This window comes from Diabrotica undecimpunctata, chromosome 7 (assembly GCF_040954645.1).
Source record: "Diabrotica undecimpunctata isolate CICGRU chromosome 7, icDiaUnde3, whole genome shotgun sequence".
NCBI classification, from domain to species: domain Eukaryota; kingdom Metazoa; phylum Arthropoda; class Insecta; order Coleoptera; family Chrysomelidae; genus Diabrotica; species Diabrotica undecimpunctata.
Window position 1 is genome coordinate 6,825,104 of NC_092809.1, and position 26,231 is coordinate 6,851,334.

The 26,231-nt window shown below is 33.7% G+C and overlaps 1 protein-coding gene across 2 annotated transcripts in view; it reads left to right on the forward strand.

Moving 5' to 3' along the window:
• LOC140444936 (uncharacterized protein CG3556) overlaps positions 1–26,231 on the forward strand; it is a 230,736-nt gene that overhangs the window by 93,228 nt on the left and 111,277 nt on the right. Inside the window, exon 2 of one of the 2 annotated variants that reach the window (XM_072536643.1) lies at positions 2,036–2,079. The exons of the other annotated variant lie outside the window; for it this stretch is intronic. The gene's annotated coding sequence lies outside the window, so the exon portion shown is untranslated. The remainder of the gene's footprint in view (positions 1–2,035; positions 2,080–26,231) is intronic. 2 annotated transcript variants of the gene reach the window in all.

A 26,231-nucleotide genomic window follows, 5' to 3' on the forward strand; every position in this document is an offset into this window, starting at 1 on the left:
TGGATTTTTTGCCCATCATGTTCATCAATCTCTTTCTAGGCAGATAATGTTCTTTAAAATACAGGCATGCTTATGTCATTAATTTGTTTTTTTTTTGTTTTAACTATGTTTTAGCACATCTAAGCTTAGTAAATGCAAACATTTATTAGGAAACAGATTCACTTCCGTGGGGCCTAGTAGATAGCTGAGTTAGTTAGAGCATAGGCACGGATCGCTTAGATCGTCGCTTCAAACCCCACCCGGTGTCAGTTGTTTAGACATTTATTAATTTGGTTAGTCTTTATTATGGCTATGTTAATTCAAGCTTAAAATGTACTTACTCTGTTACGTTGTTCTAAGATCTAAAGTAACGTTTAATAAATAGCAATAGGCTAATTAATGGGTAACTGCAAGACTTGCAAGACTCTTGCTGCAAGACCAAGACCAAGACCCGGTGTATTGGCGCAAGACCAAGACCAAGACTGTCTAAGTCTCGTCTTGTTCTTGCATTGGGGCAACACTAATTGAGCCTGATCTGGTTAAGTATCAGGATAGTGTCTATGTGCCACCACCGTTCTGAATACTTTTCTTACGTTACTATATTACTTAGTCTGCTGTTTAGAGCTTCTTGGTTTTTTAGCAACTCTTTGTTGCGGGAGGGCGGAGTGGTGGTATTTGTCCCGAGTTCTCCTTTTATTCTCGAGTTCTACCGATTCTCCCGCTATAAGAATTTGCTGTGGTCCATGTACCAGCAGCCATTTTTCCTTTCTGTTCAACCTTTTTTGTTGAACTCCCGAGACGCTTTTTGTAATACTTTCCTCAGAGTATTTTCTTCAAACATCTTTTGGCTTAGTATTTGGAGTTGTTTCTCCGATAATTTGTGTTCTGAGTTAGGAGCTTAGATTATTTATTCATTTATGAGTCCTTTTCTGAGCTATTAGCTCTATTTTATTTTTATCATTGTTGTTCATATTGTTCCTACGAATTGAGTTGAAATACTGTCAAGTCCTGCCTTATTGTACTAAGGATAGAATTCCTCAGAGGTCGCCAACTCTCTGGGGATAGAAAATATTCTTCTTCTTCTTTAAGTGCCTCTCCTATCGGAGATTGGATATCATTAGGGCGATTCTAATTTTATGTACTGCTGTTTTGAATAATTCGTTAGTGGTACAGCCAAACCACTTTCTTAAATTTCTCATCCAGGACATCTTCTACGGCCTGGATTTCTGCGTCCTTGGATTTTTCCTTGAATTATATTTTGTAGGAATGTGTACTTTTCTCCTCACATCAGGTGGCCTAAGTATTCAAGTTTTCTCTTTTGTATATTCAGTATAACTTCTGGATCGTTATTTATTCTGCGTATTACCTCTTCATTTGTAATTTTATTCACCCAACTTATTTTTAGTATACGGCGGTAGCACCACATCTCAAAGCTTTCAAGATTTTTAACATTCTTCTATTTAAGAGTCCATGCCTCCAAATCGTAAAACAGCGTACTGAATACATAGCATTTTAACATTCTAGTTCGTAGCTGAATACTAATATCACGATTACGAAATATTTTTTTCATTTTTATAAAGGTAGACCTGGCAATTTCAATACGTCTTTTTATCTCGTGATTTTAGTCACCTATTTCATTGATGAGGGTTCCCAAGTATTTGTATTCGTTTACTTTTTCGAGTTGGGTACCGTTTATTGCGATACTAGTGTCATGTATTGGATTCTTACTGAAGGTCATATATTTGGTTTTTTTGACGTTCATCCTTATGCCGTAGTTATTACATATCTCATTCATACTTTCAACTAGATGTTGTAGATCTTCCGCTGTTTTTGTCATTATCACAGTATCGTCAGCATATCGAATGTTATTGATAACTTCTCCATTGACTATTATCCCTTCGTTAGCATGTGAGAGAGCTTCTTGGCATATTTGTTCGCTGTAGATGTTAAACAAGATCGGTGACAATATACAACCCTGTCGTACTCCTTTACGTATTTCTACGTAAATATTAATAATGTTTAAACATTTCTTATTGCATTTTTTTGTTTGTTTCAGGTGAGTAAAAGCTAAATACATATTCCAAAACATAATATCAAATCGTAAGTACAAATTTATTATTTTATTGGCTGATAATTTAACAACTGAAAGTATATCGATCATCATCAAACAGTACCAGAAATTTAACTACATAGGGTTATTTTCCAAGTCTAGTGGACCAAAATATTAGAGTGAGCCAGAAAATAATATGTAGAAAATTCTACATTGGAATTTTACATTTTGGAAAACATCGCTGCGCATATTTGAAATAGTAGCCCTCAGTTAACTACTTTAATATCCTTAAAAACATGTTTAAAATAAATCTCGAATTATTAGAACGAGACGCGATTCTTGGTTGAGAACCAAAATGAAATGGAGAAAATAACTAATCAATAAAAAATTATAAATCTTAACAATGTCTATAACGATATGATGTCCGATAATTAAAAAAAAATACAATTAAAAAGATTTACCAGCACAAAGATAATTTTAGTTGCATCAAAAATTTGTTTTTTTACGTTTTATGACCTTAATAACTTTGGAAACAAACATTAACAATTGCCTGTAAACGACAACTGACTTAATTTACGAAACACTTGCTAGTGGGTGGCAATATTTCTTTAACACAAAAACGCGAGCGTGTCAAATTCAGGGCAAGTTGTGGTGGCGGCTAAAAAACTACTAAAATTGTTTAATAATAAGGTGGATATGGTATGTTCCGAATTTAATAAGGTATGCAATAAGGGATTAAATCAGTCTTAGGTAAATCACTCATTTAAAAATTATACTATTTTAAATAGAACTAAAAAACCATGTATTTTGTTTGAGTCAATTTATCGTTATATGGATTAAAATCCATACATTTTTTCTGGATTTAATTATGGAATGTACGAAAGCAACATGTTACCAAATTTTACAGATATATCAATCAAATACACAAATACTTCTTAAACGTGTGCGGCACGTCCACTGCATGAGGGCAACCCAATAAATGTCCTAAAATCACCGAAATTATTTACAAATTTGCTTTCCAAAAAGACATAATAGTTAATTTAAAAATAACTATTAGGGCAGTTAAATAGTCTATGTAGACGGTTGGTTTATACAGAGTTTCCAGAAACTCTCCTGACAAATGAAGACAGAAGATTCCTCACATAATTTTAAGACAATTCAACCCAGTTCACTTAGTCCGAAAATGCTTCCTAAGGGAGCTAGAGTTCTTTTAAGATGGTGCCTTGCAATTCGTTCTTTTTAAATATCTCCAGAATGTTTCTAGTTAGAAAAACAAAAACTGGTACGATTATTTAACATTTAAAGTTATTTTACATTTTTACATAACAACAGTTATTTTAACGCATAACTTGTTTACGCATTATCTTTTGTTTCAATAAATGAAGCACACAATTCGTAAAAACAGTTTGGGAAAAGAAGCAAAAAGTCAAATTGTAACAAAATTTTATTTAAAGGATTTTAAAAAAAAAGTTGTTATTACGATTGAAGGAAATATTAACCCAGATATTACTACCGTCCTTTTAAAAGGCAGTGTAAATTATGCGTAATTTAGGTTAGTACAGCTACCAACTGATAGATGGCTCTAGATGGAGTGTTTTCAAGAGCCAGCATTCGACAAGTTTTAACGATTTTAGTGCGCGCACATGCTGTAATTGTGAGGTTATCTGTGTAAATTGCCAGGTTTTGGACTACAAAATGGATGCTTATAATTGGAGGTAAGTCTAGAATTAAAAAACTGTTATTTCACGGCATTGGCATGTGGATTATTGTATAATAGGGACTTATGTACGTATATTCTTGGCTCGAATAGTTGTCACGTTGTTTCAAAGGCTCGCCGCTTCGGATTTCATTTTGTTCTTTTAAAAGGACGGTAGTAATTAGTACTACCAACGTGCGTATTGTTTCAGGAGGCCTCTCAAATTACATGAGCTATTAGAAGAGCTTGATTCTGATGAAATCCCAGTCCCATATTTCCCCCAGAAAATGCCAATGATGATGTCACCAATTGCGACTCCGGCGATGAAGAACTAACTACAATAAATAATTTACCGGGTAGTCAGTTGAGAAACGATGTAGAACTTGTTTTTGACAACGCGACTGAATTACCACAAGATTCTGTGAATTCCAGCCTACCAGAAGAAGATTCGGATGATGACAATATACCATTGGCTTTGTTTCTTTCCAAGGAAAAGCTGCCCCATCAATTAGAGAAGAGAATATCTGCACACTGGATTCAAGGAGACTTGTATCAACACCCTGATTGTACTTACTGGAAAACTCAATTTGGACCGAAAATGACTCAGTCGCCGATGGAAATTTTCAATTTGTTTTTTGATGATGAAGTCATCAATTTGGTTACCGAATACACTAACATCTACGCAGGACAAAGAAATCATTTGAACGACATTACTCAAAATGAGATTCGATGTTTTATAGGCGTTCTTGTATTGAGTGGTTATGTGGTTGTGCCGAAAAGGTACATTTACTGGGAACATCGTGACGATTCGCACAACGCAATGGTGGTAGCTGCTATATCTAGGGATAGATTTTCCCACATAATGAAAGTTTTGCATGTTTGCAATAACTTGTCATTAGATAAATTTGATAGATTTGCCAAGATGCGACCCCTGTTCGACGTAATAAACAAAAAATTTATACAAAATTTTCCCCTTTAGAACAACATCACAGCATAGATGAGGCAATGGTTCCGTATTTTGGTCGCCATCCCACAAAACAATTCATCAGGGGAAAACCAATCCATTGGGGGTACAAAATGTGGGTAGGAGCCCTTCGTCTGGGATACATAGTTTGGTTTTCTCCTTACCAAGGTAATTCCACTACAATACCTGAACAATATAAAGTCCTTGGATTGGGTGCATCAGTAGTTCTATCCTATGCAGATAGATTGAATGAAGTGTGGCCTCAAAGGCGATTCCATCTTATTTTTGATAATTATTTTACTTCTATTCATTTACTGCATGAGCTAAAACAAAGAGGCATATTTGGTACAGGCACTGTAAGAGAAAATCGCACCATGAAATGCCCTTTACCCTGTTCATCCATTATGAAAAAAACTGAACGTGGTAAATACGAGTATCGTCTTGATAAAAATACAGGAATAGTGGTTTGCCGCTGGCATGATAATATTATCGTTTCTATTGCTTCCAATTTTGTACCAGTAATGCCTTGCTTCTCTGTAAAAAGATTTTCACAAGCAGAGAAAAAACATATTCAAGTTCCTCAACCAAATATTGTTAGAATATACAATAACTTCATGGGTGGCGTTGATCGAGTGTCCATAAGAGGAAAGAAATGGTATTTTCCCCTTTTTGCTCATTGCGTTGATATGGCTATTCAAAATGCGTGGCAGATTCACAAAACTCAAGACGGTAAACTGGATCAACTTGAATTTAGAAAATCTATTGCAACTAATATTTTGGAAACTTTTAAAAAAGAAACAAAACGCGGACCTTCTAAGCGGAATTCGAATTCGGTAGCCAATTCAAGATATGACGGTATTAACCACTTGGTTCTTTATCAAGAAAAGTAATCGCGATGTGGATATTGTCACAAAAAAGTCCAGTTTTTGTGTGAAAAGTGCAAAATACCTTTACATCCAAAATTTTGTTTTAAATCCTTTCATTCTTTGTAAATTGATACTAATAAAATATATATGATATCTGGTACCGTATATTACTACCGTCCTTTTAAAAGAACATGTCACAACTTGACAGGTATCGTCATAAAAAAATATATGATTGTGTTTTTTGGTTCCATATGCTATAATTTTCATGAAAATTCGAAATTAATTCAAAATGTTAACAATAAGAGTTTCAGTAATATCTGGGTTAAAGAATACTTACAAACTCTGTGTGGTTTTTGTTTTGACCTCCAACTCCATCAGAAAAAATGTGAAACTGTTTCACTTCCTCAGATACATGTTTCAATATAATCCATTATAAAGGAACATACCTCGTTAGGGCTCTTTTTGCCTAATCCTTCGTGATATACGTAGAAGTAGCTTTTACAGGTTTTAAGATCATGTATTTTAAACACACTAACTGTAATTTGAATTAGGTAAAATGTATTTTGGATATGTGTTACTGGTAGAAATAGATTTTGCATATAGTCAATTCATATTCCTCCTACCGATGGATCCGATGCATGATAAGGGCCTCTAACTCATTTATTTTAGCAAAAAACTTTTTTGATCTACGTACACGCACCATCTTTGCAGCTATTGCTACCCTCTTACCATTATCATTCAAATATTGGGACTTTATTTTGAAATCAAGTTCTTTGCATTTGCTGCAGGTGTCAATCTGAGGCCTGCCGAAGCGTAACTGATAGAAATCGGTGAAGACAGCTCTATAAAATCCAAAATGTAACAATAACAGTCGATGTAGGGATTTTTTCTTCCCGTTTTTTCTTTTCATTTTTTTAACATTTATAATTTCAAAATTGTATCCCAATTTAGGTTTAATAATCTGGTTTAATTCAAATTCTAATAAGTAAATACCAGCTTATTTAATAACTCCTTTTTTGGGTAAAGAATATGGGTACGTACACTTCGTTTTCTTTTTCTTTTAACTTTTCTGATTTTACTAATAAATTAGCGTGTACTGTAAGAATTTAATTCAATTTTTATTTTATTTATACCTACAACATACGACTTCTGATTAGTGTTGTTGTCGTTCATATTAGTTTACAAATTCTTGACGTAACTGCATTTTATCTCAAATCTTCCGCTTCCTCTCTTATAAATAAATAATTCCCAACCAAAGTTCGGAGTATATGTGAGAAATGTATTATCCCGCAACTGAAAAGTCCGTACCTGAGTTATAACTCATGAAAAGTTGTCCAAAAAGTTGAAAGGTACGTATTTCGCCTTCTTGAAAGTTTTGAGAAGTTCAATGTGGAGTATAATGAGTTTTAACGGTAGAAATTCCCGGTAACTTTTTTCGTAGAAACTCATCTACATAAAGCTGCTTTACTTATTAACCCTAATGTAAAGATTATGGTTTGAGTTTAAACCAAACCTGATTTTATTTAAAAAGTTAAGAGGTTTTGCCGCAGACGTGAATTAAAGAAATTATAAAACACTATTTTTAGCATTATTGAACGAGATAGGAGCATAATTAAAACTAATAATAAAATCTAATTTTTGTAGCTGGTATTGTCGGCACATATTTTATCCCTTCTTATTGCTAGAATCCAATTTTTTTTCCCAATATCTTTGGGAATCCTGTGTCCTGATGTTCTCGATGAGCACAAAGGCACAACACAACATTGAGGCATTTTATTTTCTCAAATTAAATTCACACAGCCAAATAAACGCAATATTTACTTACAAGTAAATTGATTTGAAGAGTTGACGTGACCTCCAACTACACAAGCGCCACCTACGTTGAGCTTTTCAGATTAGCAGCCATTATTGCAAAAGTGGATTATACAACAAAACAAATTAATATTGAATGTAAATAAATAAAAACAAAATAAGAGTTAAACAATAATCTTGTTAAAAACAATTTGAGCCGCTTGTATACTTGTGATAGAAGTGTATTAGTTTTTACGGCCTGAGAAATAGAACTCACAGTTGAAATATGTAAATTTAAACCTGCAGCTACACGTTAAAACAAGAATGTATATATTAAGCATTTACAATAATATACAAAACATACATTTACATACTTCTCTAACAGCAGTCAAGGGTAGAATGGGGCCGTTATTGTCACGTTCGTTCAAAATAATGAATCAAAGAAGCTACCATTCCTTTTCAATGACTATTTAAATTCTTACGTGACATTTTTGAAATAAAACACACTAATTTTGTTCTAAAAATAACAGATTTCCACTAGACATATTTAAAATATGTCTAGTGGCTGTAATGCCAGTGTACTCGGCAAAGTGATTCTAAAAAAGAAGACACCTACCGCCTAAATATTTCGTGTTGGTATCATGTGACCTTTCGGACTATGACGCGGATGACGTACAACGGTAAGTAAATTAGATGAAGTATAGATAACTTATACTGTTCAACGTCAAAATGCATGCACATGGATATTGGGATGAATGCATTGCACTGTGTATGCATATACTCTATTTTATATAAAAACTATTATTTATATACTCTTTATAAAATGCAGGAATTCAAAATAATATCAAAATTTAGACCTTAACAATTATTACAATTTATGAATTAACATATGTAATCAATTGTTGGTTGTTTGTTTATTTTAGTATTTGTCTGTCATAATAATTATAATATAATGTCAGACCAATCAAATACACTGCTCAATATTATCAATTCTTACTAAGAATCGTATCAGTTTTTTTAGGAACGAGCTGTACATAAATATAACGAAAATTTATTTATTAATATTAATAAAATCATTAAATTTTTCTATCCCAACTTTATTTTAATTAATATTCCAATGACTGCGCTCTGACGTTTATAAAGTGAACAAAATACGAACTCGCTATATTATAAATAATCGAGAAATGCCCTCGAGTCAATCCAGTTTCTCGTAATTTTCGAAAAAACAAAACAAGTGCCCTTAATGGAAATTCGAATTTTTATTGTGCTCGAACACTCATGCCAAGCAATGTTTGGGTTAAAAATATCCTAATTAAAACAGAAAAACGTCAATACAGGGTGGTTTATATTTGGTTTTGTCTCAATGCTACATTTTCTAAATGCGACAACAACGAAATACGTTAGCAGAAAATCTAGTACAGGCATTTGATTATAACTTAAGTATAACAAATGTAAAGACAATTTATTCACACTACCTGGTAATCGGAGAAGTAAGGTCCCTCTCACTAACACTCTCTTTAAGCTCCCGCATCGTAGACTCTATACCTGGAAATCACCGGCAGACTCACCTGGTAAAATAATCAGAAACCAAATAGATTATATCGCTGCACCAATCAGGTTTAGAAACTCCATCAAAGCCGTAAAAACTTACCCGGGTGCGGACGTAGCATCAGACCACAATCCGGTGGTATGTAAGTTTGAAGTAAAGTTAAAAAAGTCAAATGTAAAGAACAGGCCCGAAACGCTAGATGTTAGGAAGCTTTCCAACAATAATATTAAACAACAGATGCAGGAGAATTTAAATACCGAAATATCAAAAATCCTTAAAAATAACAATGAACCGCTGGAAAAGTGGAGTGAAATTAAAAAAGAGATTAGGACTTTAAGCACTAAGTTTTTACTACCTGATAAGAGAAAAAAGAAAGACTGGATGACTGCAGAAATCCTTGACATGATGGAAGAGAGACGGATATATAAAACTAAAGATACTGCCAAATACCGCGAAACCCATAGACGAATTAGAGCTGAGATAAGAAAAACTAAAGAGAAATGGTTCTCGGAGAGATGCGAAGAAATCGAACAGTGCGAAAAGGTATACGACTATCACAATATGCATAAGAAGATAAAGGAACTCACAACAAAGAAAAGCTACAATATTTTATCGAAAGGGCTATGCGATGATAATGGAAATCTACAACTAGACCCCGACAAAATAGTTAGAATCTGGGAAACTTATGTGGAACAACTGTTTAATGATGACCGTCCTAGTGGGTATACACTGAGCAATGATGATACTGGCCCTTCTATTCTAAAATCAGAAGTGGAGAATGCTATAAAGGGTCTTAAAAATAACAAAAGACCAGGCAACGATAACGTATACGGGGAAGTATTGAAAATGCTGTGCGAAACAAACAGTCAATTTCTAGACTCACTCGTCAGACTCTTTAACAATATTTATAACAGCGGGGAGTTTCCTGAAGACTGGCTAGAGTCAACTTTTGTTGCCATACCGAAAAAACCACAGGCAAAGTCTTGTGATCAACATCGGATGATAAGTCTAATTAACCACATTTCGAAGGCATACACCAAGGCTATTTACAACAGAATAAGCGAAAAATGCGAGGATAACATTGAAGATTCGCAGTTTGGGTTTCGGAATTCTCTTGGGACAGGAGAAGCACTTTTTAGTCTACAGGTACTCATCCAGCGCTGCAGAGATATGAACAAAGACGTGTACATATGCTTTATAGACTACGCAAAAGCATTCGATAACGTAAAGCACGAAAAGATAATTGAAGTTCTCCATAAGATCGGAGTCGACTACAGAGACATTCGAACAATAGCGAGTCTCTATTGGGGCCAAACAGCTAAAGTGAAAGTAGGATCTACATTGACCAATAAAATTGAGATCAAGAAAGGGGTACGACAGGGCTGTATATTGTCTCCTATTGTCTTTAATATAATAATTGAGGAAAGCACAGAAGGCATAAAGATAAATGGAGAAATAATTAATAACATAAGGTATGCTGATGACACTGTGATTCTAGCAAGTAACATGGAGGAACTGAGTTGCCTAATGAGTAAGATACAAAAAACAAGTGCACAATACGGACTCAGACTAAATATCACAAAAACCAAATGAATGTTAGTAAGCAAAACCCAACAACCACCACAGCAACTGATATTAGACAATGAAAGAATTGAACACGTGGATTCGTACATCTACTTGGGAACAACAGTTAACTCAAATTGGGATCAAGCCAAGGGAAATACGTATAAGAGTAGAAAAGGCAAGAGCATCGTTCACTAGCATGAAGCAAATTTTCACCTCTAAAAGCCTCGCCCTACCTCTCAAAATTCGACTTCTGAAATGTTATGTATTCCCTGTTTTGTTATATGGAATGGAGGCGTGGACAATGACCGCAACATTGATGAAAAAAGTAGAAGCCTTCGAAATGTGGGTTTACCGACGTATATTACGTATATCCTGGACTGAGCACGTGACCAACGAAGAGGTACTACGCCGGATAGGTAAAGAGAGAGACGTAGGAATAAGTATAAAGAAAAGAAAGTTGGAATACTTGGGTCACGTTATGAGACATAATAAATATAGAGTACTACAACTGATCGTTCAAGGGAAAATAGACAGCAGAAGGGGTTCAGGGAGGAGAAGACACTCGTGGCTCCAAAACTTGCGGCAATGGGTCGGATTGTCATCTGCTGAACTATTCAGATCTGCCGTAAATAAAGTCAGAATAGCCATGTTGATTGCCAACGTTCGGAACGGACAAGGCACATGAAGAAGAAGGTCCCTCGCGATTAGGGGACTGTGATATAAAAAAACAGTTTGAGAAGTTTAAACTTTATAGATATACACGTCCAATTTTAGTAATATTGGTGTATTTTTTATGTATTTTTGACAGCTGCATTAATTTGACATATTTGGAAAAATGACATACAGGGTGCGCCAACCTATGGTTGTAATAAAACTTTACATTGTTGTGATGTGAAAGTGAAACAGATTTCAAATTTAAAATCAAATACAGGGTGTTCCATTTAAAAAAAAACATAAGTTTGGTCTGCCACCATCTTATTAAACACCCTGTAAGATTGTAACTAGTTTTAAAATTTGGAGTTTAAAGCTGCCTACAATTTTTGTCAATAACTTTTTTTGTAATTTTTAGTATAACAGATCTACTGAGGTTCCTCACACTAATCAATCACCCATATATTTAACATCTCATTTTAGTTCGTCTATTATTATTTGATATAGTTTATTTTAATTATCTTAAATATTTCTATAGCGCCACGTCTTGTTCGTTTAATGTCGTAGAAATAACTATAAATGACCGTATATAACGGTATTTGCCCGTATAACAATGTTTCATTAATGTTAACTATTCCAAAGTTTCTCAATAATTACGATTATTAAAGGACTTTATGTGTAAGTAGTTCACAAATGTACTTGTACGTAAGGGGTGCTAAATCATGTAGAGTTGAAAGTAAAACAATATAGCTTTTGCATCCCTTTATTGATACGTTCCGTTATGCATGCCCATATATGCCATTCAGTTCAATTGTCTACAAACTCAAATTACCCATGGCAGGGAGAAATATATTTTTTAAAGTAACAATAATTTATTGCAATCTAATCTACTAAAAAGCTAGCTCTAATAATATAAAACGACTTTATAATTGTATGGACGTTGGTGAATATAATGTTGAACATTTAAGTAAATAGTTATAGCTGATGGGTAAACTGTTCATTGTAAAGTATCGACTTCTTTAATGTAAGATTCACATATTTGTAAGTCTTTATATACATTTAAATTTGCCAGTAATTAAATTATTTAGGGCACGTGCATTAAATTCCAAGTAGATGTAATTAGTCCACATGTACCTCTAAAGGAGGCACATGTGGACAAGACAATATTTTCTACAAGGCACATATAGACACAGGTTTTGATGGAAATAAGATAACATTTTTTATAAGTGCTATTTTTAATATTTATTTAACACAATACCTACATTGAATTATCCAATATTATACCCATGAAACTTAACGGAAAACCTAAAAAAGGAGCTGGATCTTGCTGTCCCCATTTTTTTCAGGAGCTGGTTATTTTCTCATATTATCGTTTGCAGAAATATGACTCTCGTCCTTCTGATCTGGAAATACAAAATATTGTCGCGACGTCATTTTTAAAAAATTTACTAAGAATTTTGACTCTTCTAGTTTCTTTTCGATCTGACCAACAAAGAATTCTAGTGTTTTTTTTGTAGCAAATTTAATGAGAACAAAATCCCCTTTCTGGATATTCATAAGATCCAATCCAAAATCTTTACCATCTTCAATCTCATCTTCCATAAGACTATCATCTGATTCTTCGCCATAATTCTTAATTTCGCTTTCTGATGCCTTCTCATCAAAAACTTTTTTCTTTTCTATATTGCTTGCCTTTCATTCCTGAGCCCGTTTCTCTTTTTCTTCATTTTTTCTTGTTTCATTTTCTAATCTTTTTTTTCTGGTGTAGTGGTCAGAATAGTTGAAATTTTTTTTCTCTCTTCCTTTCTTAGAACTATTCTCACGGCCTTTGGGTATGGACGAATTTGTTCCGGAGTAAGTTTTACATCGGAAATATTTACAATTTTGGAACTTTGTTTTTCGGTAGTTAAAACAGGTTCACAATTATTATTGACTTGTGGTTGAACATTTGCCGATAATGATGTAGAAGGCATTTCAGAATTAGAGAGTGTACTGCAATTTAGACAATCATCAGTTGTGGTATCTCACTGCGATGCATCACTGACTTCCGTAACTAAATTATAAGGATTGCAACCAGTGTTTAAAAATCCAGAAATAATGTTTTTTTTTATTAAATCCTTCGTCAAAGGCTGGAGCTGTTACAGCATAACAGTTGATACATTGACTTGGTATAACCATATTGACCATCTCAAAGGTAAACTTTCTAGTACCTTATTTTTACTCAGACAATTAAAACTTGTTACAAGTGTTGATACCTTGAAAATAAGGTACTTTTCTCATTTCCATTCATTTTTAAGCTATGGTGTTATTCTGTGGGGAAACTCTTGCAGTGCCCTAACAATATTTAAATTGCAAAAAAAGCAATAAGAATAATTGCAAAAGTTAGCTACTTGGAATCTTGCAAACCGTTGTTTATTAAATATAAAATAATGCTCTCGCCAACATTATGGCTATATAGCGTTAATGTAGAAATACATAAAAACGCTGATACTTTAATTAAACACTCTGACTTACATAACTATAGCACAAGAGGTGCAAATAACATCAGAACAGTTAAGTATCATTTGAGTAAATCACAAAAAAACTGAATTGACTATAATATATACAATGTCCTATCTAAGGATTTAAAACAACTTTCGATGAATAAATTTAAAGTAAGTCTGAAAAGATATCTTTTGAGATTTGCTTTTTACTCTGTTAGTGAATACTTTGATCACTTCAAGGCAGTAACATGAACATGGATGTACTCACTATGTTGGCATATGTCTGATTTTGTATAATTTATGTTTTATTTTATGTTATGAGCATTAATGTATTTTCATCTCCTATTTTATTTTGTGTATGTTATATATTATCTTTTTTACTTATACATATATCCATAAGTTGAATCCTGTACAAGAACGATCCTTAAAAGGGCCAAATACACACACATCTAGAGGTTGCAAACGATGCGTTGTATGTGGAGGAAACGTTAAGAGTACTAAACCATTTTCCCTGTAATACAATATAATATCTAACGTTGCATGTGTATTATGGTTATCCAAAAGTATTAACAAAGGTTTTCCTTAGAAGCATACATATTTTTTTAAATATTGTTTACAACTTCGAAAAATCCTTCGTTGGTCATCCAACACTTGGAGAAGCAATACCAATGCTGCCTTCTGGAGCTCCAGTCAGAAAGGACTCTTTAAATCGCACTCGTGGGAAGATATAAACAAGTGGAATAGCATTTCCATTGGCAATTGTTATTCCAACAAACCTCACTTGTTCACCTCTCTCTGCTCCAACGGCTTGTTCCACTTGCTTACAGCCCTTATTTGCGACCACTTTTGGCATTTGCAGAACAGTGTTCACTCCGCTTTCACCTACGTTCACGATTCTATGACTAGTAAATTTGTACGTTTTGTAAACAGTCTCTAGGTTATCATAAAACATGTCTACGTTAACTTTATTAAAACTGACGTTTCTGGCTAGACTCGTAGACTCCGGTTTTGGCAAAGATAAATTATGATTTTCCGACCATGACTTTGGCATATATTTTCAAGCTTTGGAGCATACTCATATGCAAATGTTCGAATTTGAAAGTAGGTTAATCCATACTGTAACCTAGAAGATTAAAGAATATAATTTACTAGACTTTCCTCTCCTTTATTAAAAAAATCTGCTGCATTTACATGTTTTTGATTCAGTTTTTATAATCTTTTATGTTACATGGACTTTTTCAATCCACATCTCTCTGCTACGTTTCTGATTGATCCGTTACCATTTTTTATATCGCAATTGGCCTGAACTACTACGTTCTCAAGAATATTACTTCTACCAGTTTTTCTGATGTAGGTTCTCACCATTATTTCGAACTGTAAGGTAAAAAAAAAAAGATATTTTAGGTTGTTTTGAAAGAACCTATGGGATACAAGTGGACATTGTGCACTTGTTCTCCTGTATGGTGTCCACATCTGCCCTGTCTGCATAGTTTTTTAAAAGTACCGGATATGTTTTTAGGTATGACTAGAACAAAACTGTAGAAACTTATCTGATATCAAATATGACAATATTCAAAATACGATGCACTTTACAAGGAAATACAGAATGTCACTAAATAATATTACAATCTCTAAAAAACTGTTTATTTACTTTCACGCGGCAAAAGTAACACAACCTCGTCACAAACATATGGCAACTGACATTTAATTTATTTCTTGGCATAGAACTATATCACCAGTGCCACCTAGGAGAGTGAGTTAGAACCACTTGAAAAGAAATCTAGACGGAAAAAATCGACTGTTCACTTGTGCCTCTGTCCACATGTGCCTCCCGTTTCCCTTATGTTGCAAATTTCGTTTTAATGTAGTTTTGACATGACCGGAAATTGACAGCTACAAAACATAGGCGTTACGTTTAGTTTTTAGTACTTTAAATAAACTGATACTTTTTCACAAAAATAGAGTAAATATCGAAAAAAATATGGATGTTTAAATTCTCCAGCAAAGTACCTGCCTAACAATGTGTTAAAGGTTGAGGTGCTGAAAGGGAGGGGACTGACAATTGACAGATATCTATAGCGTTAAAAAATGAACCCTTTAGAATAAAAATCGATCTGTTTTAGCATGTTCACAAAATCCAATGAATATTGCCAAATATCCGGGTGGACTCTTTTGAGTGGCCAACCCTGTATTAAAAATGACTAAAACTGACAAAATATTCGCAAACATAATGGCAAACCAGTCTTTAAATCAATGAACACGACACAATAAAATCCTCTTGCAAGAAAAAAATTGCTCTAGGAATTTACAGCATTTTCTGTCAAAAATTTCATTTCCAAAATTGCATAAACTTCATTATATGCTCACAAAAACACACAAAATTATATACTAGAAAACTGAAAAATTAAAAGTAAAATTATTTTACAAAATCTTTTTTTAAAATATTTATAATTATGGCAATCACATGCAACTTTTTGGTATTATTTCATAATAAGTTTTGACTAAATTATTTGATAACCACTTAAAATCCGGACAAAAGGTACGGGCGTGAAAGCCCGACAAAAGAATGAGTACTCGACTCAAACAAAAACCACTTTAAAAATAATTGGGAATTAATTGATCAGCATCAGCATTTTTGGGTCAAATATTGATTGGCTGTAAATAATAGTGGTGGCTCGTTTAATTATTATCACAACCGGTCTGTGTATAGTTGCCAGATATAACGATTCGCTGGTCGCTTTCATCAGCAGATGTATGTTTAGGCAGATATATCAATATTTAGAAATCTAAAAATTGGGTGCAAGCGGTTGGAAGCGTTAAAGCTGATATACTATTTTAGTTGAAGTGTAGCATAACAAAGATGACACTTTCAAATAATCTTTTTTATATAATAGAATAAATAAGTTAAGGTTTCATGATTTTTTGCTCATCGTCAGGTTCCCGATAAGGTTATATAGAAGATCTTAATAAGATTATATAGACAACCAATAAAAGGTTGCTATAATTTATAAATTATGCCAATAATAAATTAAATATTAAATGAAGAAAATAATGTTGACATCTGTGCACTACAAGAGATAAAGAAAAAGGGAAAATGCCAAATTATGTTTGATAACAACTCATTCTACAGTGTTGCTGCAAAAGAAACCAGAGCCAAAAACGAAGTCGCCCTATTAGTACACCAGAAACTTGCAAACCAGGTGTGTCAAACAAAATATAATAGGGATGTCAGAAGTCAAAGCTGTGATCTTCTATAGAACTTCTGCAGCACAAATAAAATTACGAAGAAAAGAACAATATATATATATATATATATATATATATATATATATATATATATATATATATATATATATATATATATATATATATATAAAGGTAAAAGATATCGGCATAGCTCGCAATAAAGAAAGAAAAATATAATAAAATATGTGTATAAGATGGAAGGCAACCGTATATACGTATTTCTGACTATTGATCGTCTTCAGTACGGTGCAGCGAAGTTAGAAAAGGAGCATTACAGGAACAATGCGACCAATTTGTGGCAATAATGTTAGAAGACTCTGAGGTTTCCAGAGCAACAACCAAAAGAAACCTTTTCCAAAGGTTCCGGTCAAAGTTTTTTTGATGCAAATGTAAAAGGTTTTGTGGCGACAATAAATGGTCCTGTAAACAAAGAAACAAACAATGTAATTCAAAGTGTCATGGATCGCTGACATGCAAAAATAAATGAAGAAATTTGGTTCTAAAAATTTTTGTGTTTAAAACTTATTTTTATCTGCATTTTTAAATACAATTAAAAGTTTCTTTATGTGGGTATTAGTATTTTTATTTACATCATTTACATATGTAATAGCCATTATTTTTATTAACGTATTATAACATATATAACACAAAGAAGAAATGCTCTTAGCCATCGTTTCAGCATCACTAGATTAGTTGACAATCAATGGCTGGCATTTACAGGACAACAATTGGGTGGGAGAACAATTTACTGAAACAATTTACAATTTTTATCTTTAATCCTACCGATATTGATATTGATATTAAGAGAATTGGTATTAAGAGATTAAGGGAACCAGAAACAAAGGAACAAACTGTAAAAACTCTTACTGAAAATCTACTTAATGTCCAAGAACTGAATAAAAGTAGTTATAACATTGATCAGAAATAAGAAAATATAAAAGTAGCAATAATTAAAACAGCAAATAAAAACTTAAAAAAACCAAAGAAAAGAAAACATAAAGACTGGATGACTGAAGAAATACTACTATTAATGAATGAAAGAAAATCATTCAAAAAAAAATCCAATTAAATATAATGAAACTGATCGATTAATTAAAAAGAAAATAAAAGAAGCTAAGAAGAGAATGTTACATGAGCAGTGCCAAGAACTAGAAGAAATTGAGAAAAAATGAGAATGAGAAAAACACTTCAAACTACAATAGGCAACTAAGAGATGAAAGTGGTGCACTTATAACAGATATAAACCAAAAAATGCAAAGGTGGACACAATATATAGCACAACTTTTTAAAGACAAAGAGAGAACAGAAGCACCAAAAGAATTTAAGGATGATACTGGGCCTGACATTATACGAGAAGAAATTGAATATGCAATGAAACAAGCTAGAGGTGGTAAATCTCCCGGGTCTGATGAAGTTCCTATCGAATTACTCAAAACTGTGAATACTGAATCTATTGATCTTCTTTTGGATCTATTCAATACCATATATAGAACAGGTATAATAACTAAAGAATGGCTCCAATCAACATTCATACTGCTACCAGAATACATAAGAAATTAGATGAAGGCATAAGTAATACACAAATGGGATTTAGGAAAGGACTGGGAACACAAGATGCACTGTTTGCAGTAAGTGTTCTTTCGCAGAGATGCTTAGATATAAATCAGGAAGTATATGTCTGTTTCATTGATTTTAAAAAGGCATTTGACAGAGTGCAGCGTAATCGGCTTAAAGAAATTTTAGTAAATAAGAACATAGAAAGTAGAGTCATTAGAATCATATGTAAACTCTATTGGAACCAAACAGCATAAGTGAAAGTTGAAAATGAACTGACCGAGGATATCCATATTCGCCATGGGGTCCGCCAAGGTTGTATTTTATCACCTTTGTTATTCAATTTATACAGTGAAGCTATCTCAGAATTAGGGCTTGCCGAGGTCAGTGAGGGCCTTATAATAAACGGTGAGCCACTTAATAACATAGGACATGCTGACGACACCGTCCTTCTAGCAGGAACACTAGAACAACTGCAACACCTTGCTGAACAACTAAATATATATTGCAACGATTATGGACTAAAAATTTTTATGAGAATTATTAACAACCAGCTAACCTACAAAATGGACAATTACCAACCGGTTAAACAGGCTGGCTTCTGCAAAGGATATAGTACATCAGACCATCTGCTGACAATGAGAACATTCATAGAGAAGGCAAATGAATACCAACTACCCGTATTTCTTGCCTTCGTCGACTATGAAAAGGCGTTTGATAGTATCGAGATGTGGGCCATAGAACAAGCTATTAATAATTGTAGAATAGATTCGAGATATAGGCAACTAATACATAATATATATATATATATATATATATATATATATATATATATATATATATATATATATATATATGAAAATGCAACTATGATGGTACAACTAGATGAAAATACAAATCCCATCCCCATTAAGAGAGGAGTGAGACAAGGAGACGTAATATCGCCAAAGCTTTTCAACCTTATACTTAAGAACCGCAAAATACCCCAATACTTGAGGAGCAAAGTTTTCAACCAATGCATCCTTCCTATCATGACATGGATGTCAAACCTGGACCCTAACCAAGGCAAACATGAATAAACTAGCCACAACAGAAAGAACAATGGAAAGAGCAATGTTAGGTATACGACTGTCAGATAAAAAGACGAACGACTGGGTAAGATCCAAAACAAAAGTCGAGGATATAGCAACAAAAATTGCCAAACTTAAATGGAGCTTCGATGGCCACACTGCTAGACAAAAAGACCAACGTTGAAATACTACAATACAACATTGAAGACCTTACGAAAGTAAACGACAAAGAGGAATACCACAGATGAGATGGGTTGATGACATTAAAAGAATAGCCGGAACAAATTGGAAATATGTTGCTCAGGATAGAGACCGATGGAAGGAGTTGGGAGAGGCCTATGTCCAAACATGGATGACAGAAGGCTAAGAAGAAGAAGAAGAAGAAGATGGACTAAAAGTAAATTTGAAGAAAACCAAGTTCATGGTATTTACGAAAGAACAAAACATCAAAGTTAAGTTAGTACTAGATAATACAGAAATTGAACAAATATCTTCGTACAAATACCTTGGAGCATGTATCACAGAAGATACTGATCAGACAAAAGAAATAAGATGCTGCATTGAAATTGCACGGTCAACTTTTAATAGAATGAAAAAACTTTTTTGTAATCGCGATATCAATATATCGCTCCGAATAAGAATGCTAATAAGAATGTTATATTTTCTGTACCCTTTTGTATGGGGTTGAAACTTGGACACTTAAAAAATCCAACATTAAAAACCTAGAAGCATTCGAAATGTGGTGTTACCGACGTATTTTGGAAATATCATGGATGGATCGCAAAACAAACGAACAAGTTCTCGAACAACTAGGAAAACAATGCGAAGTTTTAAATTCCATAAAAATCAGGAAATTGGAATACTTGGGGCACATCATAAGAGGTGAAAAATACGAACTACTAAAATATAATGCAGGGTAAAATCAAAGGCAGAAGAAGCGTAGGAGGACGTAAAATCTCGTGGCTACGCAATCTCCGTGAATGGTTTGGATGCAGTTCAACTGAACTATTCAGGCGCGTAACCAACAAAATTATAATTGCCAGAATGATTTCCAATCTCCGATAGGAGCGGAACTTGAAGAAGAAGAAGAATCCTACCGACCCCGCCTTATCTTGCTTGATCCGAAATACAAGGAAGTAAGTTAAGTTGTGGTGCCAAGAACGTGACGAGTAGGATCAGAAATGGAACTGGGTCGTATTTAGTGCAAGAGTGGAACTCAGCAGCTATTACTTAAATATTTCTCCGTCGAGCTAACATCGCCAATATTTCAGGACTAGCAAAATCACCAGACATTTCTCCAATTGAACAGATATGGTATATGATAGCAGAAAATTGAAGATATTGCCTGATCAACTGATTGATTAGGATCACCTCCGCAATAAGATTCAGAATGATTATTTGATTCCAAGCAATCATTACAGAGTAGAGGAGTAAGGATTACCTTATTTTCTATTTTCACGAACTTTAATCAATCCTTACACTAGATATTCATATTTTATTACCAAAAAATTTTAAAATACATTTACGTTTACGTTACTAATCATAACAAAAATTAATATCTCCTAAGAATAAGAAGTAATCAAAAAGACTCCATGCTGAATGCTTTCAATAATATTACAAGCGTAAATCAAACTCAAAGAGTCCGTTTGCTCGGTAAGACTTTGGCCCACTTTACGTTAAACTTTAAGTTTAAGTTTGAAGTTCCGAGTTACACAAACTGCAATAGTCGTGGAATGCGGGCGAGTTTAGAGAAGTGAGAGCAATGAAGACGATTTTTAAAATAAAGCATAAAGAACCCAGGAAGTATTTTACTGAACATAAAAGGGATAATGTAACCGAACATAAAAGAAAGTTGGTTGTTTAGAATCGGGTTAGTAAATTTGCAGTACATTTAAGATAAAGCAGCTAATAAAAAATATATCTTAAAAAATATTTATGTTTATCAAAAGTTTCGGCTTGGCCGAAAACCTTATAATTCATAGCCGCTGACAAATTTTATTATTTTTTTTTTCATTTTTCTCACATTCCTTAGGGGCATTTCAGGTAATGGTTGGTAAACTTTCTTTTTTTTTTTTTATTCATCTTTTATTTCTGAGCTCAATGCTTTCTTTTCAACGTTTAACTTATTTCTTTTCTTTTGCAACCTTTTTTCCTTAGCTTTATAGCAAATAGAAATTGTAGCTTTGGAAACTGCTACACGAAAGACTTCTATGAATGAGCGGTCAAACCATCTCATCAGGTATTTCAGCCACGAGTTCTGACGTCTTCCAACTGATCTTCTGCCCTGCACTTTACCTTCTAATATCATCATCATGCAACCTCTTCTGTCCACTGCTGGACATAGGACTCTCTCATTTTTCACCACTCTTCATGGTTCTGTGCTTCTTGTTGCCATTTCTTGGATATTCGTCTAATGTCGTCCATCCGGCGTGTTGGTGGTCGTCCTCTGCTGCGTTTGTCTTCTCGTTGGCGCCAGTCAATTAGTTTTCTGGTCCATCTTGTGTCTTTCAGTCTCGCTATGTGACCTGCCCAATTCCATTTCGGCTTGGCTATACGTTCGACGACATCACTGATACCTGTTATTTTCCTTAAGTCTTGATTCCTTATTTTGCCACGCCGAGAATTGATCTTTTCATGCGCCTTTGTGCCACGCGCATTAGTGCTGTTGTTTTTGTGAGCGTGAGAGTTTCTGCTCATAATAGGAAGAACGCATTGATCAAATGTCTTCCGTTTCATAGCTATCGGGATGTTGCTCTTAAAGATGTCTCTTAGTGAACCATACGCCGCCCAAGCAAGTATTATTTGTCGTTGAAATTCGCAGGTCTGGTTGTCCTTGCCTATTCTGATTTCATGACCAAGATATATGTACTTTTCTGTCAATTCTACCACTTGATTTTGGATGATTAGGTGTTCGCTGGGAACGAAATTTGTCATAAATTTTGTCTTACTGATGTTCACTTTTAGACCTATTGTTGAAGATACGTTTTCTAATTCTTGTACCATTTGTTGTGATTCACCCAGATCTTCTGTATTAAGTACTTTGTCGTCGGCAAAACGCAGATGATTGAGCATTTCTCCATCTATTTTTATTCCTCTATTTTCCCACTTTAGCATTTTAAAGGCGTATTCGAGGACCGTTATAAATAATTTAGGTGAGAAAGTGTCGCACAGTGACAGAGAGTTAGGTGAGAGAGTGAGTATGATACTTTATTACGAAAACCAAGACGAAGTCTTGGTTTTCGTAATAAAGTATCATACTCATAAACTATTCAAATATAGTTTGAAGAATTTAACCGTGGATGCACAAGCGGTTGTAACGACTTTCATTTTTATTGTTCAGTTTGGTCAACTTTAAAATCGTATAAATTCGTTGCAGGACAATAAAAAAAAGAACTGATTGTCCTTGAAACTGAAAATTTTTGCTTCTAAAAACCACACGATATATGTTTAATCTGGTAATACTGTTTATCATAAGAATTATCAAAATTTACGTAAAGCTTTTAGTGTACGCCACGTACAAAAAATGTAGTCTAAATAGTATATTTCTAAAGGTAGATTTCTTTTAACCCTTTGAGACCCTGTGTACATGTGTATGTACATAGCTTTTATTGTTTTGTTAAATACCAACTACTCGCTTATCTATAACGAAATAGCATTCAGTCACTCAAATATTTATTTACGATCCACATTTTTAACTTCTGCTTCCATCTAGTGGTCAACAGGTAAAGTTGTCAGCGATTTTGTTGTAAAGTGTCAGCTGTTTAGTTGGTAACCGATACTGCTAGTTTTTGTTTTACGAGAAATTGTTATCTTTTGTGAAACGAAATCGATCCAACTTTTTAAGTGTGATTTATAAGGTAAGTAGTTTTTTATAAAGTACAAAACATTGCCATAAAAACGATAGTTTTGAAATAAACAAACATTTTTTAGATGCACATGAGCATGTACAAGTGGTCTGAAAGCATATTTCCGATTGTACATCTGTATGTACATATGGTCTAAACTTGGGTTTTGTTGATTGCAGATAACATGGATTACAAAAGAAAAAAATATGATTTCGACAACCCAAAACATCTCCAAGAGTTAATTGACCTGATAGAGGACGGTAACGTATCAGAAATAGACAATTTGGAAGTTCCCGGAGGAGAGAGTTCTGACGAGGAGGATGGAATTCTGGATAACTGTGAGAATAAATCTATTATAAGACCAGGGGTTGATGCTTTGACCAGACCTGACACTGAGACACTGGAAGAAGGTGATGGCAGCGAAAATGATAATGAGGAGTTAGGGAGAACTTATGATTCAGACGACGAATATATACCAGATGAAGTTGCAGGTTACTCGGGTACAAAAAAATTAGGAAGTAAAGTATGTTTCTCAGAAAAGGATTGTTCTAAAAAACCAAAACAAAGAGAAATTAAAACAAAAAAGAGAACCGTAGAGTGGACTAAGGCATCGATAGAGACTCCTACATTTACATGGCATCCTACTTCCCCAAATACAAGTCTTACAGAGCCACTGTACCCAATTCAGTATTTTTTGAAGTATATTTCAAATGATTTGTTTGAAAATATAGCAACATTTACAAATGTATATGCCTTACAGAACGGAAAAAATTTTAGACCAACTAATGAGAGAGAAATTAAAATTTTATTTGCACTTCATATAATGATTGGAAATTTAAACAAATTTCCCAAAATTAGGATGTACTGGGAAAGAAGCCTTGGTATTAGAATGTTCCTAGATAGCATGTCTAGGGACAGATTTTTCCAGCTTAGAACATGTTTACATCTAGTGAACAATTTGGAAAGACCAGCAGGTGATACAGATAAATTTTATAAAGTTCGTCCTATCATCGACGCTGTCATAAAGAGATGTTTACAGCTTGAACTTGAGGAAGTACTTAGTGTTGACGAGCAACTGATTTCTTACACAGGAAAACTTTCCGTAAAACAATATGTGAAGGGGAAGCCCTGTCCTTGGGGAATAAAATTATTCGTCTTGTGCGGAAAAAGTGGTCAGGCTTTTGATTTTGTTTTTTATCAGGGTAAATCTACAGAACTGAATGCAGATAATAAAACAAAACATGGATTAGGGGCATCTATCGTTCTTCAACTAGCCGAAAGAATTTCCACCAGTGAAGGCCACAAATTATATTATGACAATTATTTCTCATCCTATGAACTACTTGAAATATTATTGGCCAAAAAAATATATGCTGGAGGGACTATTCGAATAGATTTTACAAACCTCCTGTGTTACCAGACAATGAAATGCTGAAACTACCGAGAGGTTCCGTAGATGAAGTCGTCAATAAAGAAAAAAATGTGGTGCTAGTCAAATTGTTAGATGCAGGTTGCAGGTAATTTAGACATAGTTAGAAGATGGGACAAAAAAGGCTCTTGTTACGTAGATGTTAACCGACCTGAAATTGTCAAAGATTATAATTATGGAATGGGCGGAGTTGATCTAATGGACCAGATGATTAATTATTATCGAATATTTATTACATCGCGAAAGTGGACATTGCGTGTTATTATGCACATGATAGACTTCGCTCTCACCAACAGCTGGCTGGAATACAGGAAGGACTGCGACAAATGTAATACAACCAATAAGAATCGAATGAAATTTCTAGACTTCAGAGTTAGAGTTGCCGAAAGCCTAATAAATATGGGCAATTCAGTAAGTAGAAAACGAGGAAGACCAGCATCTTCATCTCCTAAGCCTTCTATTTCAACATTTAAAAGACGAGGAGAGACGAGACCATTTTTGGAAATACAAACGGACAATTTTGGTCACATACCGGAGTTTGATTCTAAGAAGGAGGCTACTAGGTGTAAAAACACAGATTGTAATGGACGTAGTCATGTGTTCTGTATAAAATGTAAAATACATCTGTGTTTAATTAAGGCTAGAAACTGTTTTGCAGCTTTTCATGAACAATAAATATGTAATAATAATTACTTTGTAGTAAATATATTTTTAGTGTTGAGTTTATATTTAAGACCATATGTACATACATATGTACAATAAAAACATTTTTTTTTAAAAAGCGTACACAAGTTTTTTTCATTTTATCTTACTAATTGAAGACTTTTGAAATATAAAAACACATAAGATTTTTTTTTGAAAATAAAAAAGTCAGGTCTCAAAGGGTTAAATAGAACGGACTATAAGCTTTATTAGCTTTTCTTAGTTTTAACTGACCGCACTACCATTAAAAATATTACGAATTCAATTAAGATCTAGTAAAAGAATTCCGTTTAAAACGTAGCAAAACTTCCTTTAACCTCGGGCTTCTTAAAAATCCTTTAAAACTGCATAGTTCGCGTTTCTCGCCACTAAAACTTCGGAATACAAAAGTTTTTTTTTAATTTCCAGTAATTGTTCTGCTTCTCCATTACAATGATATACTTCCCCTATTATCAAGACTTGAGGTAAATTAATCCCCATTGTGTTGGTCCAGCATTTAATTAAAAGTAATTACGTTTCGGTTTGATAGTAATCAAGGCTAAGATTAAGGTCTCAATAAAAGGAAAATCAAAAAGTAGTGAAGCTATAAAGTTGTGATTGAGCGGCAAACGTTAGCGAAATATTCTGCGATCAAATACACTCTTGTATCATTATAATTATAGTTTGTAAAACCGTGTTTCAGCAATAACACGTTCTGTATATTTTTCTGCATGAGCTGTTACGTATAATTATATTTCTCTTGTTCATACGTACTTTCATGATTTTATTTAAAGGTGATAAACATTTTTAA